We start from the raw sequence: 22,293 nt of genomic DNA, 5'->3' as shown, positions 1-22,293 counted from the left end.
TGACTATTTCCTTTCATACATATAGGGTGCGGGTAACTTCAAGAGAAACAAACTGTCACACCGTACCCTGGCCAGTCATGAAACTGGCTTTCAAAGCTTCTCTGCTGTGCAGTGCGCCCTGCTGCGCTCTTCTAATCGCCCTGTTGTCTGGCTGTGCGAAATTGGCAGCCAGGCAAGTTGCCTCAACCTCCCACCCCGCCATAAAAGTCTCCCCCTTACTCTCACAAATATTGTGAAGCACACAACAAGCAGCAATTATGATTGGAATATTGGTTGTGCTGAGATCTAACCAAGTCAGCAAGCGCTCTTTCAAACACCCAAAAGCACACTCCACCACCATTCTGCACTTGCTCAGCCTATAGTTGAACTGCTCCTTACTACTGTCCAGGGTGCCTTCATGAGCCATGGCATTAAGGGGTAGGCTGGGTCCCCTAGGATAACTATAGGTATTTCAATATCCCTAACAGTAATTTTCTGGTCTGGGAAGAAAGTCTCTTGCTGCAGCTTTTCAAACAGACCAGAGTTCCTGAACGTCATGCACCTTTCCCGGCCATCCCACGTTGATGTCAGTGAAACGTCCCTTGTGATCCACTAGTGCTTGCATTGGCTACTCACAGCACAGCAGCCCCTACAGTAGATTTGCCCACTCCAAACTGATTCCCGACTGACCGGTAGCTGTCGGCAGTTGCAAGCTTCCATAGTGCTATGGTCACTTGCTTCTCAACGGTGAGGACTGCTCATTTTCGTGTCTTTGCGCTTCAGAGCAGGGGACAGCAAGTCACAAAGTTCCATGAAAGTGGCCCTACGCATACAAAAGTTTCACAGCCACTGGGAATCATCCCAGACCTGCAACACTATGCGATCCCACCAGTCTGCTTGTTTCCCAGGCCCGGCATGAACCTGGCCCAATGCCACCATGATCTCCCAATCGCCACATGCCGTGCATCTAGGAACGTCTGTGTCCATGTCCTCATCAGTATAGTAATCGCACTGTCGTCGCTTCCTCACACAGTTTTGCAGGTACTGAACATACTGCTGGATAATGCGCGAGGTGTTTACAATGGTCAAAACTGCAGCAGAGGTCTGAGCGGGCTCCATGTTTGCCGCACAATGGTGCCTGTATGGATAATCCTTGAAAAAGGGCGTGAAATGAGCTGTTTGGTTTAAGATGGCCGATAAAAAGCAGTAAATGGTTGTCTTCTATAGCTTCCACGGGAGCCCAGGACAGCTTCTGCTGCTTTCTCCAGATTGTCAGTGTGGCTGTGTTCATGATGGCCGAGAAACAGCAGGGAATTGTTGCCTTCTGTAGCTTCAACGGGAGCCCAGGACCAACAACATGGAAAAAGCAGTGAAAGCAGAGTTTGCGGCGGAAGCTGTGCGGCTCTGTTCACGATGGCTGAGAAACAGCAGGGAATTGTTGCCCTCTGTAGCTTCCACAGGAGCCCAGACAGACAGACAGACAATCTGCAGTAGCCGAACAGCAACTTAATTTAGGTCAACTTAATTTTGCAGTGTAGACTTGTCTTATCATCATCATTATTGTTACTGCGATGTGAAAAATGTCTCTCTGGAGTCTGGACCTTGATTATACCTTGACCAAGAAATATGGAGTTGACAAAAAGTAATTGACTATACCTGTCTTAGGGCTTGTCTAAGTTAGGAAATGCACTTGTCCCATCTACACTACAAATTGCAACTGGCTCACAGGAAAACCGTGGTTCAGTTGTATTTATAGTGCAGAGTACATTTAGCAGTGTAATTACCACTGTTTCCTTTAAAGCAACTTTTCATGCATAAAGATGGAAACAATACTGGGAAGCTACCATAAATACAAAGATCCTGATCTTCAAAAAGGTAATCAAAGGGTGATGTTTGTACATGCTATAAATAAAGTGTTAAAGAGTCAACATTCCAGATAAAGGTCACAATAGCTGCTCATACGGAGTAATTGGTTTAGAGCTACTACAGCAAAGTGACACAGCAAACTTACGACATTTCTTGTAAGTTACATATCTATGCTTCCTTGATATTCGGGGCATAAAACAAGCTCTCTTAAAACTCATCTTTATGGCTAAACATGACAGGATCAAGAGATAATTACAATATATTGACTATAAAACCAGAAGAACGAATTTCAGTGTTTTAAATGTTGAAGCAGGCTGTTTGATTCACAGTTAATTCTTCCAGATATAAAAGCTCCTTAATGTTTTTCTTTCATTGGATTAAATCCTAGAGTTCTACAGTCTAGGGAAGCAGATAAAGCTTAGAAGTTATAAATCGCGTTATCTTGAACTTTACCAAGACAATATTTTACATAATAGGAAATAGGTTAAATGAATGGAGGAAATAGGCACCTTTGTTGAGTAACAGGCTGCAGTTTTTATTGTTAACAACATTCTTGGTAAGATCTTGGTACAAGTAATTTGAAGTCCTATTTTGCTACAAATCTGACACCTAAAGCCAAAAAACCTAAACTTTTGACCACAATGGAACCAACGTGCAAAAAGTTTGATTTAAGCAAACCAGAGTCAAGAATGGTGGGAAAAAAGCTTTTTTTGGGGGGTGAGGAGAGGGTTAATGGCTTTTCTATTGAGAATTAAATGGACTCTGGAGTAAGTTTAATTTAGCATCAAAACATTCACTAAACTTCTCCCAACAAATTTTTGATGGCCTCTCTGACAAACCAGTCTCTGTCCATGCCTCCCCTGGCAGCCCACCCTGTGGAAGGTAGGTTGGGAACTCACTGGCCACCTGTGGAACCCCACGCTCCCCATGCCCTGCCTGGGCGGGAGAGGGAGAACTGCATGCAGCCATCTCCACTGAGAAGAGTCACCTCTAGCGCTGCACACATTGGCCCCATGTGTCTCCAGAGGTACTGCCCAGAGCTTCTGAGGAAGCTGCGCAGTGCAGGGCACTGATCCCTGCAGTGCCAGCACAAACACCAAGGCAGCGTATCTCGCTGCCTTTGGTAACAGCTATTCAGGGGCAACAGCTGGGCACTGCAGGGAGGGGCTGCTGCTCCCCCACCCCAACCTCCGCCCATGCTTTGGAGGCTGCTGCAAAAAAATCTGCTGGTGGCCACATATGACCACAGTGGCCACATGTGGGAAAAGCTGAATGCCTGACTAGCAGACTCAGATCAGCACGCTTTTTAAACAAACTGATGTGAGCACACGTTTGAATCTATATATGTTTGAGAATCAATTCTGCTTAAAGCAAAGATTTTCCTATTTGATTGCAGAAAGAAGTGAAGTTGACTGTACGAGGTCTTGTTTCAGTCCATTCCTCCCTATAAACAGAGAAATTACTGTAGATGGGTCTGCATTAGATACTTTTGCCATGTAGTATTCTCAGTTGGAGGGAGGTGCAACATTACTATATCAGAAAAAGCGGCAATGTAGATGCATTATACCAGTATAAGGGTGGTTTTGCTAGTATAAGCAATAAGTTTAGCTCTTAAGAAAGAGAAGAATTTCAATTTCCACCCTGGGCAGATGCCCCGCAACTCCTTTTGAGTCCTACCCTACAAATTCGACTTGAACAAAACAGGTTACTCTAAAGTTGGAGGAGCCAAATGGCAGCTTTTAGAGTCTAAAATACTGCCATATCTTTAAGAGGTATTTCCCAGCATGCACTGTTTTCTTAATAAGAGCAGTCTTGCACACTTGCTATCAGTGTCAAAGTCCTGCTAAAATGATTCATGCCATCAGTGGGAAAGGCAGTTCTAGCTGATAAGCTCCTCCCTCCCTACGTTACCAATAAAGCTATATATTGGCTCCCTAAAGAGAAATCTCTCTGCTTGAGTTACAGAACATTAAAGTACTCCTGCTTCCTCAAATTCTAGGATCAAATCTTTCTTGCACTGTGCTACTGTAAGAAACTGTTCCTGATCCTTGTTGTCTGTCATGAATCAGAAATCCCTCTTTCCCCAATTTTTTGGGCATGATTACATGGAGAACCATCTTTTGCACCGAATTCCAGTAATTTAGGCTCGGGCTTCCAGTTGTGCTTGTCCATCTGGATTGTTAATTTCCAAACTAAGGGCTTGAGACCATTGATCTAAATAGACAATATGAGTTAATTTAGAGCTGAATAGCTTCATTTGAGAAACAAAATAAACCACATTTCAGTATGTAGATACAGGAGAACAAGCTGAAGTGATTTCTCACACAACATTTCCACTTAGGAAGCTACACGATATTTTAGGGGGACAAGATTATTTTTTTCCTAGCTATCTGAGTAATTTCCCCACAGCTATGGTCTTCACAGTCCACAGTCAGTTTGTGCTATAAACTTGAGACACGCCTATTTAAAATGCACATTATGACAGTGCAAACAAACAAACAACAACAAGTAGAAAGAAAAGGAGAGGCATGAAGCATAAGAACTAGAAACATGACAAGCTTGTATGAACAAGGGTTATAAAGCTATACAAAGAGCTTTACAGTCCTTACGCCAAGGAGCTTATGAGCTAAGTTTTATCAGAGTTAAAAAAATATCACGGTGAGAAGTAATGCTGCGGAGTGCAGTTTTCCCCACAGTGAGCAGAAGGTGTAAATATATGCAAAGCAATAGATGTCTATAGTAATAACAGTTTAAATTTATAAGTTACTCTATGGTGGACTGTCAAAAAGAAGTGGACTTTAAGCAGAGATTTTAATTGAGACATAGTTGACAGTATATAAAGGAAGACTGAGGCAGCATGAAAGTAGACTCAGGCCTGGTCTACACTAGGCGTTTAAATCGGTTTTAGGAGCGTAAAACCGATTTAACGCCACAACCGTCCACACTAGGAGGCACCTTATATCGATTTTAATGGCTCTTTAAATCGGTTTCTGTACTCCTGCCCGACGAGAGGAGTAGCGCTAATATCGGTATTAACATATCGGAATAGGGTTAGTGTGGCCGCAATCGACGGTATTGGCCTCCGGGAGCTATCCCACAGTGCACCACTGACCGCTCTGGACAGCATTCTCAACTCGGATGCACTGGCCAGGTAGACAGGAAAAGCCCCGCGGACTTTTGAAATTCATTTCCTGCTTCCCCAGCGTGGAGATCTCATCTCATCAGCACAGGTGACCACGCACAGCTCATCAGCACAGTTAACAATGCAGTCTCCTGAGAATCGAAAAAGAGCCCCAGCATGGACCGCTCGGGAGGTACTGGATCTGATCGCTATATGGGGAGAGGATTCAGTGCTAACAGAACTGCGTTCCAAAAGACGAAATGAAAAAGTATTTGAAAGAATTTCTAAGGCTATGACGGCTAAAGGCCACAGCAGGGACTCCGTGCAGTGCAGAGTGAAAGTTAAGGAGCTCAGACAAGCCTACCAGAAAACCAAAGAAGCAAACGGAAGGTCCGGGGCAGGTCGAAAAACATGCCGCTTCTATGCTGAGCTGCATGCAATTTTAGGGGGCTGCGCCACAAGTACCCCACCCCTGACCGTGGATTCCGAGGTGGGGGTTGTAATCTCTGCCATGTCTGAGGATTATGCAGACGGGGAAGATGAAGAGGAAGAAGAAGAGGAAGACCTCGCAGAGAGCACACAGCACTCCGTGACCCCCAGGAGCCAGGAGCTTTTTATCACCCTGACGGAATTACCCTGCTCCCAGCCCTCACAAGCAACTATTCCAGAGAATGACGCCCTGGAAGGGAGCTCTGGTGAGTGTACCTTTGCAAATAGCAAACAGTGTTTTTTAAGCAAGCCTTTTTTAATGATTGATTTGCCCTGAGGACTTGGGATGCATTCGCAGACAGTATAGTTACTTAGAAAAGTTTGTTAACATGTCCGGGGATTGAGAGGAAATCCTCCAGGGACATCTCGATGAAGCGCTCCTGTAGGTACTCCAGAAGCCTTTGCAGAAGGTTTCTGGGCAAGGCATCCTTGTTCCGCCCACCATGGTAGGACACTTTACCATGCCATGCATGTAGCAAGTAATCAGGTATCATTGCGTGGCAAAGCATAACAGCGTATGGTCCCGGTGACTGCTGGCATTCAAGAAGCATCCGCTCTTTATCTTGTTCTGTTATCCTCAGCAAAGTGATATCGTTCAGGATAACCTGGTTAAAAATCAGGAATTTAAGTAAGGGGGGTGGCCATTTTTCTACTGGGTTCGTGGAATGCAGCAGCTTAAAAAAAACACTTTCCTGCACGTAGCGAAGCAGGGGGAGGGGAGGAGTGAAATGCCGATGATCTTTTCTGTGTGGTCACCGGCGAGGCGATCTTCCCCAAGCTACCGGACAAGCAGTGGGTGGGGGGGAGGGGGAAGGTTGTTGATTAGCAGGGAGCTAGCTAATCCTGATGCCTGGACCTGTGTCTGAGATCTGTAACCCCAGAGATGCAAGCAGTCACTATTAAGATGAAAAATGCGACCTTGTAGGGAAATCACATGTGCTATGTAACGTGAATAGTGCTTTTCACTGTGAAAGAGTATAACCATTGTTCTGTAAAATGTATCTTTCTAAATATTTATCTCCCTCATGCAGCTGCAAATTTTTCAAGCGTCCCTCCTCCATCCCAAAGGCTAGCACAGATAAGGCGGAGGAAAAAGAAGACGCGAGATGAGATGTTCTCGGATATTATGGAAGTTACACGCAATGAAAGAGCTCATCTGAATGAGTGGAAGGACGTGGTTTCAAATTACAGGAAAAAGGCCAGTGAACGTGAGGACAGGAGGGATGAACGTGAGGACAGGAGGGACAACCGAGATGAGAGGTGGCGGCAGGAAGACCGGCAGGAAAATCAGCGGTGGCGGCAGGAAGATCAGCGGTGGCGGGATGCAACTCTGGGGCTGCTGCGTGATCAAACTGACATGCTCCGGCGTCTTGTGGAGCTTCAGGAACGGCAGCAGGATCACAGAGTGCCGCTGCACCCCCTGTATAACCACCCTCCCCCCTCACCATGTTCCTTAGCCTCCTCACCCAGACGTGTAAGAACGCGTGGGGGGAGGCTCCGTGCACCCGCCCACTCCACCCCCGTGGACAGCCCAACCAGAAGGATGCCGTTACTCTGAATTTTTTTTTAATGGCCTTCTCCATCCCTCCTTTCCTCCTCCCAAAGCACACCCTTACTTCTCTCCCTCTTTTTATAATGAATCAATAAAGAATTCATGCTTTTTAAATGAGAGTGACTTTATTTGCATAAGTAAGCTGTACTCGAAGGGGGAGGGGGAGTTGCTTACAGGGACTGAGTCAATCAAGGGGGTTGGGTGTTCATCAACAAACACAGCAGTCACACTGTACCCTGGCCATTGATGAAGCTCGTTTTCAAAGCTTCTCTGATGCGCACCGCTTCCTGGTGTGCTCTTCTAATCTCCCTGGTGTCTGGCTGCGCGTAATCAGCGGCCAGGTGATTTGCCTCAGCCTCCCACCCCGCCATAAAGGTCTCCCCTTTACTCTCACAGAGATTGTGGAGAATACAGCAAGCAGCAATAACATAGGGGACATTGGTTTGGCTGAGGTCTGAGCGAGTCAGTAATGTGCGCCAGCGCGCCTTTAAACGGCCAAATGCACATTCCACCACCATTCTGCACTTGCTCAGCCTGTAATTGAACAGATCCTGACCACTGTCCAGGCTGCCTGTGTATGGCTTCATGAGCCATGGCATCAAGGGGTAGGCTGGGTCCCCCAGGATAACGACAGGCATTTCAACATCCCCAACTGTTATTTTCTGGTCTGGGAAGTAAGTCCCTTGCTGCAGCCGTTTAAACAGAGTAGTGCTTCTGAATACGCGAGCGTCATGAACCCTCCCTGGCCATCCCGCGTGGATGTTTGTGAAACGTCCCTTGTGATCCACCAGTGCTTGCAGCACCATTGAAAAGTACCCCTTCCGGTTTACGTACTGGGTGCCCTGGTGCTGCGGTGCCAAGATAGGGATATGGGTTCCATCTATCGCCCCCCCACAGTTAGGGAATCCCACTGCAGCAAAGCCATCCACTATGGCCTGCACGTTTCCCAGAGTCACAACCTTTCGTAGCAGCAGCTTAGTGATTGCTTTGGCTACTTGCATCACAGCAGCCCCCACAGTAGATTTTCCAACTCAAAATTGATTCCCGACTGACCGGTAGCTGTCTGGCGTTGCAAGCTTCCACAGGGCTATCGCCACTCGCTTCTCTACTGTGAGGGCTGCTCTCATCTTGGTATTATGGCGTTTCAGGGCAGGGGCAAGCAAGTCACAAAGTTCCATGAAAGTGCCCTTACGCATGCGAAAGTTTCGCAGCCACTGGGAATCGTCCCACACCTGCAACACAATGCGGTCCCACCAGTCAGTGCTTGTTTCCCGGGCCCAAAATCGGCGTTCAATGGATAGAATCTGCCCCATTACCATCAGGATCTCCAAAGCGCCGGGGCCCGCGGTTTGAGATAATTCTGTGTCCACGTCCTCATCACTGTCATCGCCGCGCTGCCGTATCCGCCTCTTACTCGCCTCGGTTCGAAGGTCCTGGTTCAGCATATACTGCACGAGAGTGCGCGAGGTGTTTAAAACATCCACGATTGCGGTATGGAGCTGAGCAGGGTCCATGCTTGCTGTGCTATGGTGTCCGCACGGTTCACCAAGCAAAAAAGGCGCGAAACGGTTGTCTGCCGCTGTCAGGGAGGGAGGGGTGAGGCTGTACCCAGAACCACCCGCGAAAATGATTTTTGCCCCATCAGGCACTGGGATCTCAACCCGGAAATGCCAAGGGGCGGGGGAGGCTGCGGGAACTATGGGATAGCTAGGGAATAGCTACCCACAGTGCAACGCTCCAGAAATCGACGCTAGCCACGGACCATGGACGCACACCACCGATTTAATGTGTTTAGTGTGGCCGCGCTCCACCCGATTTTATAAATTCTGTTTTACAAAACCGGTTTATGCAAATTCGGAATAGTCCCGTAGTGTAGACGTACCCTCAGAGGGGGATTAGGGGACAACTGTATGAGAATTAAACAGATGCACTTCATGTAGAAAGATTACTCGAGGACATGGGTTAAGACTTCCCTAGGGAGGGATTTGGGAAGATGTTACTCTGCTAGCTCAACTTTTAAGAGGGCATGTGGGAAAAGGTACTTAGGACTGGTGTCTAATAACTGTACTAATTAAATTATTAAGCAATGAGGACAGGGTAGTCATACAGAGTGATCTGGGAGTGCTTGGTAAGCAATTAAGATGTATTTTAATACAGGAAAGGTCATACATCTAGAACCAAAGAATGCAGGCCATACTAACGTAACGGGAGACTGTATCCTGAAAAGCAGTAACTTGAAAGGATTTAGAGATCAGAGTGGTAAACAACCCAGGACGACACTGTAGTAAAAAGGGCTAATGAGACCCTTGGATAAATAAACAGGGAAGGAGTAAGAGGGTGGATTTTATCCATATACATGAGACTGATGAGGCCAGTACTGGAATTCTGTGGATACTGGAACTGTATGCATTTGAAAAGGATGGTAAAAGAGCAGGAGAGAGTACACAAGAGACAAATGACTCAGGCTTGAAAAGATGCCTTGCAGTGAGAGAAACTAAAAATATATTGAGCTCTTATGTGTATCAAAAAGATTGAGAGGTGACTTGATTATAGTATCTAAGTATCTTCATAGCAAGAAAATTCCAGGTACTAAAGGGCTTTAGCACAGTGGAAGAAGAAGAACCAGAACCAATGTCTGTAAAATAGCCAGACAAAAATTTCTTATTTATAATTTGAATTTAACAGTGAGGGTGATTAACCATTGGCACAAACTGCCAACAGAAGGGGTGGATTCTCCATCTCTTGAAGACTTCAAGTCCAAGAGCGCATGCTTTCTGGAAGATATGCTTTAGTCAAACAAAAGTTATTGGGTCTCAAAGGAAGAACTTCTACTGGAGGTTACACTAGCTCAGTGGTGGGCAACCTGCGGCCCATCAGGGTAATATGATTGCTGGCTGAGACACATTTTGCTGACATTGACTGTCTGCAGGCACAGCCCCCCGCAGCTCACAGTGGCCATGGTTCTCCGTTCTCGGTCAATAGGAGCTGCGGGAAGCTGCGGCCAGCACGTCCCTGTGGCCCGCTGCTTCCCACACCTCCCTTTGGCTGGGAATGGCAAACTGTGGCCACTGGGACCTGCGGGGGGCCGTGTCTGCAGACAGTCAATGTCAGCAAAATGTCTCACAGCCAGCAATCTTATTACCCTGATGGGCCGCAGGTTGCCCACCACTGCACTAGATGATCGACTAGTCCTTTCTGACCTTAAATCTATGAATTAGTATTAACTCTTGCAATTTTATCACAAGTCTGATCATATTTGGTGCTTAAACTCCAGCTTATACACTCATGAATGTCAGCTTTTATTAAACAAGGTTTCTAGTCACAGTTGCCAAGAAAAGCTTGAAAATGTGAACTCAATGCTTCAAAACCACAGGGCAAATAAATAGAACCGAATATAAACTGTCCTGATTTTTGGAGCCAGACTTGGTTTTTGAACACTTGGGAGCTGGCAATGCTGAATATACAGGTAAGGAACAAAAGTTGTCCTATTCTCCTACACAAAGTCTAAAATTATTATTGGGAATTAATGATTATAGAAAAAACAAATTAAAGATGAGAGTTGCAAGACAGAAAAGCTGTTTGCAGAACTCTACAGACAAAGAAAGCATCTGCTGATAAAAATGACACCTACTTTGCAGTGCATGGTAAATGAATAGCAATTCCCTACATATTTCTTCACAAGATGCTCAGCTTTTCTGCCCATGAGTCAGACAAATCTGGAACTTGCTTTAATTGGAAGTGGTATATTCTGTGATGAGATACCTGCTTTCCTGTCCACCAGTTCTACTCACCTTGACAAAGGATTTTTTTTTTTAAAAGATGCTTTGAACTTCACATACTCAGCAGAAAACAAATTTGTTCAGGAGGAGTTCAACTTTACTTTTCTGTAGAAAGTCTCAAAAGAACCAGCTGAATGGATATTCCTTGTGCAACTCTGCACTTGGATATAAGATATCCCCTGAAAAAGTGAAGGAAAAGTTTCCTGAATTTATTATAGGATAGGGATCCCATTGCTGGTAAGAGCTCTTATTCTTGGTCTTATCCTAGAACAGTGGTCCCCCAACGCAGTGCGCACCCGCCTAGTGCCCAGAAGGGTAGAGAAGCCATGGTCCCATGCCTGCTGGGCACAGAGGACTCCGGGGCTGCAGGCGCCGATGTTCTCTGTCCCCGGCAGGCACGGGGCCGTGGCTTCTCTCCACGCTGCCCAGAACTGCCAAAAAACACCACACCTCACTTGGACTCTGCCGTCCCAAGAATGGACAGAATGCCGCCCCATAGCAAGCACTGCCCCAGGCACGTGCTTGCTCCGCTGGTGCCGGCCCTGTACATGAGTATTCTTCCACTGCACTGATACTACTGTTTTCTTGTGCTTTGCGATTTATTATTTTTTTTAACATTTTGGCCCAAAATGAGTGGTTCAAAATAAAAGACAATGTACGTATTATTTCAATGCAGAGTGGGACGAATCCTATTGTTGTATTGAAAATAAAGGGAAATGTGTTTGCTTATTGTGCGGCGGTACTGTTGCTGTGCCGAAAAAACAATGTTGAACGCCATTTCTAAACTAATCACGGCTCTTTTGACATTAGCCATCCACTTAAATCTGAGTTGAGAAAGAAGAAAAATCAATCAACTCAAATCAAACCTATCTGCCCAGCAATCTGTTTTCACTAGACAAGTGGTAAAGTCTAAAAGTGCTACTATTGCTTCCTTTAAAATTGCTCACCTGCTCGCAAAGAAAAAACGCTTTCAAGATGGTGAATTGTTGAAGGAAGCATTTTTGACTGGTGCTGATTGCCTTTTTCAAGGATTTTCTAACAAGTGAGAGATTTTGTCGGCAATACAAGACTTGCAGTTATCAGACAACAGTTACAAGGAGGATATATGCAATTTCAAGCGACGTGCAAACTCAGATAAGGATGACCTGGAAATGTGACTGGTTTTCACTGCAGTTCGATGAGTCGACATATCGGATACAGCGCAGTTGGTAGTTATGATGAGGATGGTATTTAGTGACTTCACCGTAAAAGAAGAGTTACTAAAAGTATTGCCTATGAAAGGGCGAACAAAGGGTGAGGACATCTATAATTTATTCAAATCATACACAATATCAATTAGTATGCCACTACACAAGCTGTCTGCGATCACCACTGATGGGGCACCAGCAATGATGCAGGGTGCAATGAATCCATTGGCACTGCCCAAGAAGAATGAATCCTTTCTGAAATTTGTCTTATTGCATTATCCACCAAGAAGCTTTGTGCATCAAAGTTCTTTCTTTTCAACATGTCATGAATGTCATTATTAAAATAATTAACTCTATTCGAGCGAAACCTTTGCAACACCGACTTTTTACTGCCCTGTTGGAAAATTTTGATGCTAAACAATCTGATCTTATCTTGCACACAGAAGTACGATGGCTGAGCAAAGATAAAGTTCTTGAATGTTTTTTAAGCCTAATTGAAGAGATCAAAGAATTTCTGAAGTCCACAAATCAGAACTTCGAGCAACTAGAAGACTCCAGCTGGTTAATGGACGTGGCTTTTCTTGCCGACATCACTGACAAATTGAACATTTTAAATCTTGAGCTCCAGGGGAAAAAAACATGTGGCTCAAATGATAGGTTCTGTAAAATCATTCAAAGCAAAACTGATCTTGTGAAAGTCACATATGAAGATGAAGTCTCTCGTACATTTCTTAAGTATGAAGAAAATGGCATGTGACAGTGATTTTAACCCATCACCATTTGTTATCCACATTCAAACACTTCTAGAACAATTTGAAAAGAGATTTTAACAGTTCACCATCACTGAGCCTGTAGTTGCCTTTCTTGTGAATCCTTTTACTTGCCAAATAGAGGTAACAGAAATGGCTACATCAATTGCGAGTCTCATTCAAGTAAGAACAGAAGACGTGGAACTGGAGATTTTGGACCTTCAAAAATGATATTGTTCTAAAATCCTGTGCAAAGGTGAAAACTTTTGGAATCTGGTTGACTGAAAAACGTTTCCTGTCTTAAAAAAATGTAGCATACAAAATTAAATCTTATTTTGGTTCCACTTATCTATGCAAAGTTCTGTTTTCAGCAATGAACATCATAAAATCAAAATACAGATCTCAGCTTACAGATGCCCATCTTGATGACTACTTACGAACGGGAATATCATCCTACTCTCCCAACTACGAAAATCTGGCTGAAGAAATGCAGTGCCTGAAATCACACTGACTTTATTAGAAAAACCATGTGAATTAATGATACCTATTTTCCATTAAGTGCTGATAAGCGCGTATGATTAACTTGTGTTTAACTTTTTTTCATATTTGTTTATTGAAATCCAGATACAAGTAACAATACAAAGAATATTTTTAAATTAACCATAACTGGCTATGTTAAAGTAAGAATAATAGATATATTTGGACCAGCAGTTCAACAATGCTTTGCTTTTTAAAATAAATAAGATAAAAACTATTTGATATTAATTTGTAAAAACTCCTTAATTTTTCTTACAGGTAGATAAAAAAGAGCAAATTCACATGGTAAGGTGAAAGTAATTGCCGAATAATTTAATACCTTTTACATGTAAAATTATCAGATATGATCAATGGTCCATCTAGTCTGAGGTCTCATGCTTCAGAGCAAGGTACTAGAACCCCAGCAATGGCTCTTATGAACAGAATATCCTACCAGACAAACATACTAACAGAGCCACCTAAATCCACCAAACAGGTCCTGACAACAAGTAAATTCACGGACCTTATCCATGCTTAAAACTACAGATGGTGGCAGCTGTTGATCACTGACCAACTGAAGAAGAGTTGAATGTAAGGGTGGTTTTAGGCATTGTCCTGTATTCTTAAGACTTCATACGAATTAAACAGATAACACTCACTGTGCCTTGATCTTTCCTTCCTTCAGCCCCGCTTATACATTTTTATACTTAAGAGTTCTCTCTCACACACACACACACACACACACACTTACTTCCTCTTCCCTTGGACTACTAAATCCCCAGTTCCTTGTGTGTAATCTGTGACAAAACACTTAGTATGTTAGAGCATATTTTAATTTGGATATTTACCAAATAAATCAATTATTTGTAGTATAAAACATATAGATAAGCTTCTAAGGCTAAAGTTGGTGTATGAAAGCAGCATATAGCTGACCCCTGTTGTGACAGCCATCAAGCACGGACTCAAGCCCATATGGTATGTGGTATAGGTTTTAACACATTTTTTTCTGAATTTGGTTTTTTGTAGAAAAGCAGTTCATGAATTCAAGTGTGAAATTAACATTTTAGAATGAGTCTATGCTTCAATAAGGTAAAACTTTACCATAGATCCATTAACTGACAGTATTGCTACACACAGCAAGTTCAGGTGTGACTCGCCTGTATACTACTTTTTGGGTTTTGTAGTAGTTTGATGACTGAAGGTAAGTTTAAAATTCAGCTTTTCCACTGCTTTTTCAGTTAAAGTGTAAGTCTTGGAGCACAGTAGAAAGGTAAAAGATTCAACAGGACAGTGAATGTTTCTAAATTAGAACTTACACACTTTCTAAAAAGTGAAAGATCTAACAAACCCATTAGCTATTTCCCATGACCTGGCAAAACTAGGGTAGAGCCTTCTCAGCTTTTAGGCAGGTGTCAGCAGGATTTTTGCAGCCAGTCCTCCTCTTGTTCCTCCCCCTGGCTGTTTCCCAGATGAATTTCCAAAGCAGAAGGATCAGACATTAAATCATTTCACCTAGGTACCACACCATAAGGCATCCTAGGGATCTGAAGTGGTGCAGCCACATCACCAGACAGGTTAGACAATTACAACCCAACACCAGGCTACTAAATACAAGCCCTAGGTCTGCCTAGCAATGTGTCTGCCAGGAATGGGAGCCAGACTGAAATAATGAGCATGGGCTTGAGATGAAGCAAAACAGAGTGACCCCAGGCCAAATCTGTTTCCCCAGAACCAGCATCCCTAGGTCTACTACAAATAATTACTCCAAGCCCATTCCACCTGGATCTACTGACTAGGCCTGCTTAAAAGACCATTGGGATAGAGAACTAGGTGGTAAGTCTATAGTGCATGTCCACAGATCTTTTTCTTGGTCTAGAACAGGGGTAGGCAACCTATGGCATGCGTGCCAAAGGCGGCACAAAAGCGGATTTTCAGTGGCACTCACACTGCCTGGGTCTTGGCCACTGGTCCGGTGGGCTCTGCATTTTAATTTAATTTTAAATGAAGCTTCTTAAACATTTTAAAAACTTTATTTACTTGACATACAATAGTTTAGTTATATATTATAGACTTATAGAAAGAGACCTTCTAAAAAACGTTAAAATAAATTACTGGCACACGAAACCTTAAATTAGAGTGAATAAATGAAGACTCGGCATACCACTTCTGAAAGGTTGCCGACCCCTGGTCTAGAAGGAATATGATAGAGATCAGAGCTTGATGTGGCATGGGAAACCAGCCAAGGAGTATGCAAACTGGATGGAGCATATCTAGAAGCTTTCTCTCCTTTACTGGTCTCCCTTAAAGAGAATGAAAAGGACTTTATCATCACTATGAAAAATGTGCACCTTATTTACAGTCTGGATAGGTCTACCCTCCACTTCCAACCACTGGAAATTCTTAGACCTTTGTCTGCTATTCTGAAGAGCTCATTGTCAAATTTCTGTTTCCCATATGCGTACTCAAACTGCGATCAGGTCACCTTCTCTGTGTTAAGCAAGACTCAAAGAGTCTAATCTGTTTATTACTATCAGGCATATTTTCCAGTCCTTTAAGTCTCTTCTCTGAACCCTTTCCAATTTACCAATATCCTTCTTGAATTATTGACATCAGAACTGGACACAATATGGCCAGAAAGCAGTGCCAAATTCATTGTCCCTTTCTCCCTTTTTTTCTCCCCATCCTTTTCTCCTTGCTCTAGAGCAGAGGTTCTCCAAGCGTAGGGCATGACCCCTTGGGACAAGTGGAAGAAGCAAGATGAAGTTATTGGGTGCATGAGGACCTGACAGAGCAGCACTGAAGGGCCAAGGTCAAGAGGGGGCTCTGTCAGACAGGGGAAATGGACGGAGTTGTGTAGGTGGTCTTGGCTGCCAGGACCAGACTCCTTGCCTGTCTCACCCCCGCTGTGCCCCAGCTGCAGCAACCACTAACTGACACATACCCTCCTCTGCTGAGAAGGGGGTGAGAACCCTGCGAGAGTGGAACTGAAGGCTCCACACCGAGTACTGACATCCCTGCTGCACACAGTCCCCTCTTGACCCTGCCCTTCAGTGTGGTGACAGGACACAGAACCCCGTCTGCAGCCTATGCAGGGGAAGCAGACAGGGCCATATGCAGGAAAGGGGTCAGTACTCTGAGGGTGCAGCCTTCCAGTACCCAGCTGACCCTGGCCCCTCAGCACAGCCCTGCTTGCTGCCCCTACATGGGGGCAGGGGCAGCACAACAGGTAGAGAGCCAGGTCCCAGCAGCTGAGACTGTTCAACCCCTGCAGGGAGCAGAAGACATCTTCAACTACCACATGATCAGTACCCCATCTCAAAGGGAATCAGGCACCCTGGCCCTGCTCTGTTTCTTCATAAGAGGAGGGAATATATGGGACATGGATCTCTGAAGGGGGTCTCAGCAAAAAGTTTGAAATCTCTGCTCCACAGAATAACTCAAGACTGATGGAGGGGGAAACTGGGGTGCCAGCTGCTGTTTCTGGTGAGAGGCAGGAAACAATTAAGAGCACCTACCTGTAGAAGAACAAAAGAGAACTGAACATGGAAGTCCTGGGTCTGCATAGGTGGACACCTGCCCAACTGACAACTAAGAACACACCCCAATGGCTGCACTGGCAAAAGTGACACCAGGATACTAAAAAAGAAAACTGCATTCAGGACACATTCACCAGGGTCTGATCCTGCAGTTTAATACTATTTGAGAATTCACTTAGATACAAGCCCAAGTAAATTCAATCCGCACAGTAAGCCTTGATCTCTCCCGCCCCCCACCTCAAGATAATTTATTGGGGAAGTGGAAAAAAGGAAGAGCAGGGGAGGAGGTCTAATGTTGACAAAAAAGTCCTTGGCTATTTGATCATGAGGCTCAGAACAAGGTTTGCCACAGACTTCTTCGCATATTAATGGAAACCATGCTGACATACCACTTTATTCCACCCCCACATTCGCCTTCATACATTTCTTGTAGGTCAATTTAAAAGAATTAAGTCTTGTTCAGCTGTTGCTAGTGGAAACAAACTACGACAATCTGTGTGACTTGAACAACCAACAGCAATGAGTTATGTCAGAGCAGACTGAGTAAGCAAGCGCAATTCACCAGTTTTTCCCTCATGATCCTAGACCAGAGGTGAAAGTAAGCCTGTACGGTCTGGTACGGCATACCGCAAGAGCTGGCAGAGGGGCAGCTTCCCCAGGCTGGCAATTTAAAAGGGCCCTAGGCTCCCAGCAGCGGCTGGAGCCCCTAGCCCTTTAAATCTCTGCCAGAACCCCAGGGCTCCCAGACGCCACTGCAGCTACCGCTACCATGGGGTTCTGGTGATGATTTAAAGAGCCCGGATTTCCTGGCCGCTGCTACCGCAGCTGGAACCCCGGGCCCTTTAAATCGTCAACAGTGCCCCAGAGTAGCAGCGGTGATTTAAAGGGCCTGGCGATTTAGGGTGACTAGATGAGAGACGTGAAATATCGGGATGCGGGGGGAGGGTTCCGGTGGAGCAACAAAGGGGGGGGGGGAAAAAAACAAAACAAAAACAAGAGCACAGGAAAAATTGTGAGGGCAGAGCTCCATGCCCCGCCCCCCGCACCAGCTTGCCTTCGCTCTGCCTCCACCTCCCCTGAGCTAGCTGCCGCATTCTGCTTCTCCCCCCTCCCTCCAGCGCATGTGCCACCATACAGCTGATTAGCGCAAGCCTGGGAGGGAAGGGTGAGGAGGAATGTGGCGTGCTTGGGGAAGAGGCGGGGCCGGGGCCAGGGCAGGGATCCAATGGGGGGCAGGGATCCAATCGGGGGCAGGGACAGAGTTGGGGCGGGGCTGGGGCAGGGGGGCATGAGCCCCCTCCGCCTGTGCACAGGAGGGCAAAATATCGGGACAATTCGCATCCCGACTACGCGGAACAAACAAGTCAATATCGGGACAGTCCCGATAAAATCAAGACGTCTGGTTACCCTACGGCGATTTAAAGGCCATGCCCCTTCTGCCTGAGGACCCGCCCCTTCCGGTTGAGTGCATCCCCCCTTGCTCAGGGCCCCAGCCCTGCGTACCAGTAAGTCCCTTAAGTTACTTTCACCCCTGTCCTAGACATGTGTTACATGAAGTCGTGTGTTTTTATATTCTAAACCAGCAAATAAATGGTTAATTGAGTAAGTCATACAAGTTAATTACAATTCTAGGTGCTTACTGTGTTATCCTAGAAATACATGAAAACAGACAAAATGATGTTCCATTGTAACTAGTGATTAAGCTAGCAGCTATTAAATTTCAAAGGTGTGCTAAGGACAAAGGATGAACTGTACTGTTCTGCTCATGCCACTGCCCTCTCTTAGCTGAAGGTCTTTGCTTATGTTTTGGGACATAACCAACCAGGTCACCCAGAGGCTGAAGCCATGCTGTCCTCAACTCAACTCCCTTGAAGAAAAGAAAGGTTCAAGGCTGAGCTATAGCTCCAGTGATATCACCAGGTCTTCCAGGAAGAAGAGGGAAGTTAGAACCTAGTTATTTGTAACAAACATCAAGCAGAAAACGTTTGAGTGGGGTTCTTGGATGCTATCTATACATCACAAAGGTGAAGAAAAATCCAGACATTCTTCCTTTGATTTTCTTAACAATAACTGCAAAGAGGATGTTTTCTAATTTGTCAAAACACATTGTGCCAGCTTAGTATACCAAGGTACTTTGGATGCCATCAGCCTCTTCCAGTGACAATACAGGGACAATTGCATGCCTGATTTACACTACCATAGAACTCCAACTTCAATTTTTCCTTGTAGTATTCTTTATTCAACACCTTGAAATACTACTGTTTACAGGTTGAGATTTATTAATTGAGAGCAGAGCCCTGCAGCAGAACTGGGATCCCACAGGACCTGCTGCCATAATAGTGGGAGCGGGTAAAAATGTAGTTTGTTGTGGGCGGGATTAAAAATTTAAAAAAAAAAAAAAAAACCAGACTGGTAATCTGCAGGAAAACAATCTCTGGTCAGTTTGTCAAATATAATTTCAGCGATGTAAAGCAAGTTTTTCTTTTTTTAAAAAATAATAAAGGTTTTAATACATTAACTCCTCACTTAAAGTCATCCCGCTTAACGTTGTTTTGTTGCTGATCAATTAGGGAGCATACTCACTTAAAGTTGTCCAATGCTCCACTCTTACATTGTTTGGCTGCCTGCTTTCTCCACAGCTGGCCGCCTCCCCCCACTTCCTGCCCGTGGCAATCAGCTGGCTTGCAGTGTTTTGGAGGCAGAAGGGAGGGGGGAGGAGCGAGGACTTGGCACACAGGCTCCCCCTCCCTCCCCGCCTCCAGAACGCGGCAAGCCACCTGATTGCTCCAGACAGAAAGGAGGGGGGAGGAGTGAGGACTCGGCACGCCTCCTCCACCCCCCACGTCAGCTGGCTTGGCGTTTAGAAGGGAGGGGAGGGAGAGGGGAGGAGCCAGGACGCAGCGAGCAAGTAAAGGAGGAGGGGGGGGAGAAGAGGCGGGTCAAGGGTGGGGCTTTGGGGGAAGGAGTGGAGTGGGTGGGCTGAAGGTTGAACCCTCCGCCTCTGGTGTTTGCAGAGTAGGGGAAGCTGCCCTGGAACCTAACCCCCGCTATTTACATTAATTCTCAGAGAAATTGGATTCGCTTAACATTGTTTCACTTAAAGTCGCATTTTTCAGGAACATAACGTTAAGTGAGGATGTCTATTATAACAGGAGTTAAAGTATTTGTAACATGGTTTAAGCAAGATTTGTTTTATTCTTTTAGTGATAAAAATTGCAGGGTGGATAAAAAAAATCAATGATTTTTTGATAAGTTTTTTCCTTAAAAAGCATTTTATCTAAAGATATATCTTAATTAAAACTCTGAGTTATAATGTATCTCATCATGGAATAGGGATTTTAAATTCTAATTCTATACTATGAGACAATATATTCATGTAATGTTTAAGAAAAGTTTTGTAAATGAGTTCCAACAGTTCATGGATTACGGACCTAATCTTATGGAGTTCCAGGGGCTTCTGTATAGATTATTTAGGTTCATCTTTCTATCTATCTAATGGGACTCAGTGCTCAGTCTAGAAGATACTATCAAAGATGGTTCGTTTTGCAGTTCTCAAACAGTGGATTTGTGTCTCCAGAGATAACATGCTTGTTAACAGCAACAATGTTTTTAAATAAATAAATATATAGAGGTGAGAAATAACAGACCTCAACCCTATTGTCCCTCTGAAACATTGTGTACATGGAGTCAATTCCATACCTGTCTCTAGAACTGCAAAGTTTCAAAAAGTTCAATGAATAGAAGATCGTTGGGGGTGGAATAGAGCTGGACAAGGAGAAGTCTGGAGATAAATGTGAGAAGGGAGGGACAGGCAGTAGAAACAAAAGTGAAACTGTTTGAGCAGCATATTCCAGAAGTCTTGAGGTCTTTCTGAGTGTAGCCTTCATTGATTTGAGATCTCCCATACCATTCTCTCACTAGAAGGGAAAACCTATAATGGCAGCAGGCCGTAAAAGAGACCCAGTTTGGAAATATTTTAATGAAGTTTCTCTACCTGTGGGTAAGAGAGGCATGTGTGCAAAATGCAAACAGTGCAACAAAGAAATGCAAGGCCTGGTTGCCCAAATGAAACATCATGAAAAGTGTTCCTTCTCAGGAGGAAGCTATATTGAAGATGATGAAAGGAACATGTCTGAACATGCAGGATCTTCAGGCTGGTAAACTCTTTTTATTTCATACTTCTTCCTTAAGGACTGCCTTCCTTCTGGACTATTCTTGAATTCTCATGTTTGAGCAAAGAAATACAGTTGTTACTCTATGGTACTATCATTCTAGATGCAGTTATGATAAAAAATAAATAGCTGAAATGGGCAGATCTCCCTTTTACAATTTCACCTTTAAATTAGTACTAAGTGTCAGTGAATGCAATGAGTAATACTAAATGAGCAGTATGGTAATGATAATTAAATAACTGCATTGACTTATTTTGTTTAAGAAAATCTATCCTCAACATACAGGATTCTGAAGACTATCCACCTTCAAGATCACCGTCATTTTCTATAGTTTCAGAGTTATCTGCCAATAATAGTGTTTCAGTCACGTCATGTATGTCAGTGCTTCTCAAAGCTGGTCCGCCGCTTGTGCACTGATGTATGCCACATAGCCACAGTATATCACCAGTAGCAAAAAGAAAAAAAACACTCCATCATCCAGAAACAACCATAGGTAAGTTTGTGATAAGAACCAGCAGATTACAAGAAGAGGTCATTGATGAAAAAATTACCATTTGTTTATGCAACAAACTCTCCTTTCCGTACGATTGAGAAACAACACTTCATTAACATGGTTCAGTCATTAAGACCAGAATACAGTCCACCCAACAGAGCAGATGTCGCAGGCAAATTGCTGGATAAAATGTCTGAAAGAGAAATTGAGCAGCATGCAAAAGGTCTAGAGGGTGAAATTGTTAACCTGAGTCTTGATGGGAAGAGCAATGTCCACAACGATCCTATTGTATGTGCTCGTGTGACAACAGAAGGGAATCTTCCTTACAGGAACAACTGATACAGCAGGAAATGCACACACAGAACAACACTTACAAGAAGTAGCAGTAAAAACTATAACAAACTGAAAAAAAATGCAAAAGTCTAGTACGCAGCTTGGTCACAGATCATGCTGCAAATGTATCCAAGATAAGAAATTATTTATGCTTGCAGTGCTCATTTGATGCACCTCCTAGCCAAAGACTTCAGTGTTCCAGAATTAAAGGCTAATGTTGTTGAAATTGAAAAATACTTCCGTAACAACCACTTTGCAGCAGCTGCTCTGAAAAAGGTGGGAGGAACCAAGCTACCTCTCCCACAAGACGTGTGACGGAATTCAGTAGTGGACTGTTTTGAGCACTATATCAAGAACAGGCCTAACTTGATGACTTTTTGTGAACAAAATAGTGAGAAAATATATGGCACTGTCACAGCCAAAGTTCTCAACATTGGGCTTAAGAGAAATGTTGAACACATGCTGAGTATCCTGAAGCCTATTTCTGTAGCCTTGAACAAAATGCATGGAAATAGCTGTCT

General features: G+C 44.3%; 1 protein-coding gene across 3 annotated transcripts in view; it reads right to left on the bottom strand.

Annotated features, from left to right (window-relative positions):
* Positions 1–22,293, bottom strand: part of CSNK1G1 (casein kinase 1 gamma 1) — a 287,722-nt gene that overhangs the window by 213,383 nt on the left and 52,046 nt on the right. The gene's annotated exons all lie outside the window — the stretch shown is intronic.

This window comes from Mauremys mutica, chromosome 11, assembly GCF_020497125.1.
Source record: "Mauremys mutica isolate MM-2020 ecotype Southern chromosome 11, ASM2049712v1, whole genome shotgun sequence".
Taxonomy (NCBI): Eukaryota; Metazoa; Chordata; order Testudines; family Geoemydidae; genus Mauremys; species Mauremys mutica.
The sequence above is the reverse complement of the archived record's forward strand: the minus strand, read 5'-3'. Positions and strand labels throughout refer to the sequence as shown.